This window comes from Mandrillus leucophaeus, unplaced genomic scaffold (genome assembly GCF_000951045.1).
Source record: "Mandrillus leucophaeus isolate KB7577 unplaced genomic scaffold, Mleu.le_1.0 Scaffold864, whole genome shotgun sequence".
NCBI classification, from domain to species: Eukaryota; Metazoa; Chordata; class Mammalia; order Primates; family Cercopithecidae; genus Mandrillus; species Mandrillus leucophaeus.
The window spans coordinates 649,285-656,992 of NW_012109408.1; positions in this window are offsets into that span (position 1 = coordinate 649,285).

The window sequence follows — 7,708 nt, forward strand, 5'->3', positions numbered from 1 at the left end:
TATAGAAAAATTAAAAGATCTGATTTTTGTTTACTTGTTATGTAACTTTATCCTTTTTTCATGTCTTTGTATGTTTTAAATTTATCTACAGTTTATAGCACATGATAACAACTCATAATGATTTTCCTGGCAGTCTCATTTAGGATAATCACTTAGCTTCTTCAGCATATCAGCCATAATAGAAGTTGCCTTTTTCTTCCCAGAAACTGAACAGGAAAAAATTATTCCATATACTTACAAAACTGCATTTTACTTGTTTTTACCCATATCCCACAGATGTGTAGGACTTTTCATTTTTATGTTGTTTTAAAGTACTTTGGGTACAATCACAATTTCTTAAACTCGTGAGATTGAAAGTCAACCAATTTCTTTTCCTGCATTTAAAAAAAAAATCTACCTGAATTAAGCCTTGTAATTTCTCCTTAAAACTTCCAATCTATCCTTTAATGCACAAATAAAAATATATTTCAGGGACTTCTTGTTTCTCTGACAGAATTTTATGGTGAAAAACATTGGCCACGTACTGTTGAAATGAATATTTTCCCCATTGGTACATTATGTAATAAGCTACAACCTCAGAGCAAACATATGTCCTATGGAAACACCACGTGTAAAATTCTGAGGTCAAGTTCTGTTAAATGGATGTTCTCCAAAGTCATAGTTTCTTTCATAATAAATGACATACAAATGTCAACTTTATTCCGTACCTAACAGCTACACATCTATTATTATTTTGACCCTACAATAAAATTTCCTTATGATGATGCCATTATTTTAAGTGTATAATATATCCAGTATGCTGAGGGTCAAACAGCAGGCTGCCTCTTTTGTTCTCTCTTTTTCAGAATTTTGTGGGCAATGATTCCTTTTCTTCTGCTATTTTTGGGTTTAGTTTGTTCTTTTCCTAGCTCCTTAAGGTGCGAAGTTAGGTTATTAATTTGAGATCTTGTTTTTATATATAGACATTTATAGCTATAAATATCTCTACAATCACCACTTTGCTGCATCCCATAAATTGTGGTGCGTTGCATTTTTGTTTTCATTTGTCTGAAGCATTTTCTAATTTCCATTGTGATTTCTTCTTTGAACCGCTGGTTCTTTGAGAGTGTTATTTAATTTCTACATATTTGTGAATTTTCCATATTTCGTTCTGTGACTAACTTCTGGTTTCATTCCATTGTGGTTGGAAAAGGTACTTTGCATGGTTTTAATCTTTGTAAACTTATTGAAACTTGTCTCATTGCCTAACGTGTGGTTTATCCTGAAGAATGTTCTATGTACACTTAAGAAGAACGTGTACTGTGCTGTTGTTGAACAGAGCATTCATTAGATATCTGTTAGGTTAGAATATTGATTTTTGATAAAGTGACAAGAGCAATTCAGTAGGGAAGGGATAATATTTTCAACAAATAGTGCTGGGTCAATTTAATATCAATACAGTTTTAAAAATGAACTCCTATTTATACCTGGCACAACACACAAAGTTAATTTAAAATTGATCACACACATAAATACAAAACCTAAAACTATAAATGTGAAACAGAAAAATTTTTTTGACCTTAGGTTAGGCAAAAGTTTATTAGAAATTATACCAAAAGCATGATTCATAAAAGAAAGACTGGATAAATTGAACTTCAAAATTAAAAACATTTATTTTTCACAAAACAAGCCTCATACTTGGAGAAAAATATGTGTAAGTTATATAGCTGACAAAAGATTTGTATCAAGAATTTCTAAAGAACTCTAAAAAAAATTAGCAATAAGAAAATTTTAGAAAGCCCACTTTAAAAACTGACAAAAGATTTAAACAGACATATCATCAAAGAAGCTATACAGGTAGTAAATAAGCACATGAAAAGACGCTCAAAATCAGCCGTCAGTAGGGAGATGCACATTGAAACTACAATGAATAGCACTACACACCTATTAAGACTGGTAAAATTTAAAAGTCTAATCACACCAAGTGCTGGCAAGGATGTAGAGAGACTGGGACCCTCATACACTACTGGTGCAAATGTAAAATAGTATAAACACTTTAGAAAACTGTTTGATAATCTTTTAAAAAGTTAAATATGACCTATCACATGATCCAGCCATTTCATATAAACAAAAGTATATACCTAAGACAAAGAAAGCACATGTTTATGCAAAGACTCATGCATGAACATTCATTGCAGCTTTGCTTGTAATAGCTAAAAACTGGAAACAACTCACATATTCATCAACAAGCAAATAGATAAACAAATTGTGGTATAACCATATAGCAGAGCACTACTCAGCAATAAAAGAGAGTGGAACATTGATACACACAAAACTGACAAGTCTCAAAATATTAGTATTTTATGATGTGTGCTAAACTAAAGAAGCTGGATAAAATAATTGTGCCAAACTAAATAAGTTGGATAATATTGATACATATGTACTATCTGATTCGACTCATGTAAAATTCTAGAAAATGTTCATTAATCTACAGCAACAGAAAGCAGATCAGTAGTTCAGTGGTTTTCTAGGTTTGATTGTGGGAGAGAGGGAAGGGGAAGGGATTATAAAGAACCTCAAGGAAACTTAGGGGAGTGATGGATATCTTCATTATCACGATTGTGGTTATATGGATTTATACAATTCCATGTAAAAAAACCAGTCTGTTGTATGCCAATAATATCTCAATAAAACTGTTTTGAAAAATAATAAATAGAATCATGCCACTTTCTTCAGAGCCTCTATGGTCTGAGAAAAAAGTCAGCTCCCTGGCATGTCATACCATGTTTTTGATGATGTGGTCTCTTGTAATTTCTTCACATACATCTAGTGTTCCCAAGATACAGAACAACATGGAACCCCCTAAAAAGTCATAACTTTTAAAGCCTGCTCACTGGACAAACACTGCTTTTCCCTGGGTTTCAAGCCTCTACCTCTCTTACATAACAGACAGACACATGCTTGTCCTTTGACACTCAGTTCAAATCGCTTTTGTTGTTTCCCCGCCGATTCACCAAGTAGTGAGGGCCTGCCTTTTCTGTAATCCCATGGCACACTGTTTTAGCTACTCTCCTTACACTCTTTATAGACTGAATTTGTTTACCTTTTAGTCTTCTCCGTTAGATCATGAGCCTTTGAGGGCAGCTGTTCTGCTTTGACTTTCTTTCTAGCAGGCAGCAGAATTCAATCTTTTTTTGTTGTTAAATGAATGTATGATCTCAAGACTAATAAGGAAAAAAAAAAAAACTGTGTATATGAAATCATGGTCCATCAGAGCCAACTATTGTGACTGTTCTAAATATGTCTTGAAGACAGAAATTATTGAAGAAACATTCTAAGCATCTCTCATAGAAAGGAGAAACAGGTTTATGTCACATTTTCCATCAATAAATTATTCCATAGGCATCATCATCTAGATTTGTACCTCTCTTTGAGGCCAGTGAGATCTTGTTCAAACGTCTCATGTATCCTAGCTCCCTTCTTATTGAACTTAAAACAAATTTATTTGATTATTATATTGCCAGTGTTTTTTAGGTAGAAAATTGTCTATAAAACTTCTCATAAGGGAATAAAATTGACTTAAAACCAACAGTGGTGGTATAATTAAATTTTTATTCTTCTTGTCACATTTTCTTTAGGTAATTTTTAAAAACAATACAATACTTTAAAAATATTTCCTGCTTCCTGGTTTTTCCACTTTGATTCTGAAAAATGGCTTTTCTTTCTTAATTGAGAGGGCTGCTAGAGGATAAAGAGGTGGTAACACAATCAGGCCAAACTTTTTCAAATTTTCTTCTTTATTGCTTTCTACCTTAATGAAAACATTCTCACACTAAGCCTTAGTGATATCAAAGAACAACATGACATTGTATTCAGCATTAGTTTAAATCAAAGAAAACAATTTTCTTGCTCTTCAAGAAATCTGAAAGCAAGATAAATCTATAATTTTTCATGTTTATATTGGGCACAGAAATATAATGTTTACAATTAAATTTGCTGTTAATTGCATCATAATTATTTTCACCTATTGAGTCATGTGAGAAAGGAACCTTCTCTTTAAGCGAGTTTGAAAGGCAAAATGACTGGGAAAATTCAGAAGGGACAAAGTTACAAAATCAGCTTCAGAAGAGAGACTCCTAATCCAATTGATTATGCCTCAGAGAGTCTGTGAGTTCCTTTTCCAGAGCTGAGCAATTCTTGTCTGCTCAGCTTTAAATAACTGTAAAAATCAGACTGATGGAACTATTCCAACCTGTGGACAGTGTGATTAATTCAGAGAACTTTGGCATGGTAACAAAGTCAAGTGTTTCTCACTGTGAGAAATTTTCAACTTATTTCATGGATAAGACCAAACAGATTTGGAAGTACTTTGCTTCTATGGGAATAGCATTAGAAAGGGAATAGCAATAGCATGGTAAGAAACAAGGCTGGAAAAGAACTGTTTCTACTGGTGGTTTCTCATAGAGTTTCACTGAGAGTTTTGAAAAGGTTTGAGGAATTGCAGACAACAGGTGGGGGGTAAAACCCTGAAGGTTATACTGCAGATAGGTGACTGATTAATCAAGCATCAGTGTTGACCCAGTTATTCAGTATACACTGAGCATCTATGATATGCAAGGTGGTGCTAGGGATGCAGAGTGCAGTGAGAAAGACACAAGATTTCTGGTCTGAGTGTTTTTCAAGGTATGATTTTAGGACCATCTACAGCCTTATGTGTATGCCAATAACCTTGCCATCACCCAGGTTATTAAATAAGAATTTCTAAGGGGCTGGGAGCGGAGGCTCACACCTGAAATTCCAGTACTTTGGGAGGCTGAGGCGGGCAGATCACTTGAGATCAGGAGTTCGAGACCAGCCTGACCAATATGGTGAAACCCTGTCTTTACTAAAAATACAAAAATTAGCCAGGCATGGTGGCAGGTGCCTGTAATCCCAGCTATTCGGGAGGCTGAGGCAGGAGAATTGCTTGAACCCAGGAGGCAGAGGTTGCAGTGAGCCAATATCACACCACTGCACTCCAGCGGGGGCCCACACAAAAAACCTTTTCTAAAAAAAAAAAAAAAAAAAAAAAGTGTCTGAAGGTTTGACCTGGGAATACGTAGCGTAGTTTAACCTCTTACTAGCAATTGCTATGCATTCCTAAGTGTAAGACCCACTACCTGAGCTTCCATTCAATGCAGAAATAAGACAAACAAGCTATTATGCTGTATGGCATAATTTGATTTCTGTAACAGACGAGTCAGAAAAACTGCTATATAGGTTTAAAGAAGAGGGAAATTATGTCTGAAAAAAAGAATCTGAAAATACCTGAGAGGAGGAGTGTTTGAGATAAATTTCCATGGGATTATGGAGGATTTCTATGGTTAGCATTTAGAAGAGTCATGCTCCAGATGAAAAGAATGCATGAAGAAAAGCAGAGTGTATTTGTGAAACATTGATTTTTTTTTATTATTTTTGAGACAAGGTCTTGCTCTGTTGCCCAGGCTGGAGTGCAGTGGTACAATCACAACTCACTGCAGGCTTGACTTCATGTGATTCCCCCTGTCTCAGCCTCTAGAGTAGCTGGGACTACAGGCATGTGCCACTGGGTTTAAGTTGGAAATTGGTTAAACTCCCTAATTGGTTGATTAGACATTCCATAAATGAGATGGTAAGTCCTACTTTCTTAGGGCTCTACACATATTTCATAACTCTCTCTGTAAAAATGTGACATCAAATCCTAATATCTGCCCAATTTTATTTGAACCCTGTCATTTTTTTCTATCGAAATCATGCCTCTTTTCCAGATCTTAGATACTATAATTTGTGGCATTCGAACAAAGACTGAGTCAATCTAAGCCAACTCTGAATTTTTCTCTTTGCATTACAAGCTGGCTTCCAAAATACAGTTATATTCAGAGTCAGAACACTAATAATATTGTCAGAGTATTAAAGAGCCACAATACAGAGATAACTACCATCCCTCTGTAGTCAAAATCAATCAGATAGAAATTCATTATATATGCAGCATAAATAGAAAATGGATATTTAACAGTCATGTTATCTCTGGTATTAAAATTTTAGCATAAAATGTCCTTTTATGTCTTCCCATATGTTACGAACACAGAGATTCAACAACTAAAACGAATGTAGAATATAGCTTTCGAAAGACACAAATAATTCTTTACTTCTTGGCAAAACTAAATCATCAGAGAGATGACTTCAGATGAAGGCCGTGGCTGTATGATGTGTTCTTTCATTGCTTATTCATGAATAGCCTGTTTTCAATTGTTCTGCCTAACAATTTTTTGGTTGTTACATAATGATGTATTCCATTTAGTAATCTATTACATGAACAAGAGAAGAGAAATAAAGCATAAAACAATAGAAAGTATTCAAACTATCCAAACAAACCTAGAAGTTAAATACTACCGAGAAGCAGTAGATGTTTCCATAACACACATAATAGCCACACATTACAATGCATTTGAAACACTGGTAGAAAACAGTGATCTGCAGTTTATACTGAAGCAGTAGGATCACTACTGTGATTTAATATGAAATTTATTCTGTAGTCATTTTATAATAAATATCTTATGGTTTTAAGGATATAAAAAACCATGTGTTTAAAATATGATAGTGAATATATTTTCAGACAAATATATTTATTACTTTTATCAGAGATAACTAATTACTCAATACTAATGCTAAATGAAACAGTGAATAAAGAGAACTGCAAAATAGAAACATGCAAGGAAACAGTCTTTCAAACATAAAACTGATGTTAGTAATAGCTAATATTTACTATAACTGTCATAGAATATATAATTATTTTTAATAGGAAGAGATGTTAGACAATGTCCATTAACATTTTATTTTAAAATACAGGTCATTAAAGTGGTATAATTTGCCCAAATTCACATCAGGAGATAATGAAAACTTTGATAATCTATTCATTCAACTAATATTTCCTGAGTGTCTACTATACGATAGAAGTCAGAATAGTGTTATTTTTTGCTGACAGCAACGGCTTGGAGGAGGCTTGAGTGGTGCTTACGGGTACAGGTAGTATTCCACGTCTCGATCTAGGTAGAAGTTACACAAGTCTATTTTACTTTGTTAAAGGAAATCGTGGAACAGTTCCCTTAAGATTTGAGTACTCGGCTGTATGTGATATTCATTTACAAAGCTTACCAAAAAAAAATGAAGGAACATTCTATAAGACAACTAAACTGGAGTTTTTAAAAAGGCAACGTTAAAAAAAATTCATGCTAAAATACACAACCCACAAAGACCAACCAAATGCAATTAATGCATCTTGACTAGATTGCGGATTAGGGGAAAATAGCTATAAAAACCTATTGGGCTCAACTGGGGGATATGTGAATATGAAATAAGTCATAGATTATATCACAGAATTACTGCTAATTTTCTTAGGTGTGATAAAGTATTGTCGTATGGTTCTTAGGAAATGCTCACTGGTGTACGTAGTGATAAAATATCAGGATGTCTGCCACTTATTTTTAAAACTATATGGGTGTGTGTGTGTGAGAGACAGTTTGAGAGTATGTGTAAGAATATGTGAATGTGATTTTGCGTGCAAGGTGTGTGAGTGTACGTAGTAATGTGTGAGTGTGTGAGCATGACTGTATGAACATGGATGAGAATGTGTGAATGTGTGAGTGTGTGTAGTAATGTGTGAGTGTGTTAGCATGACCGTGTGTGTGAACATGGATGAGAATGTGTGAGT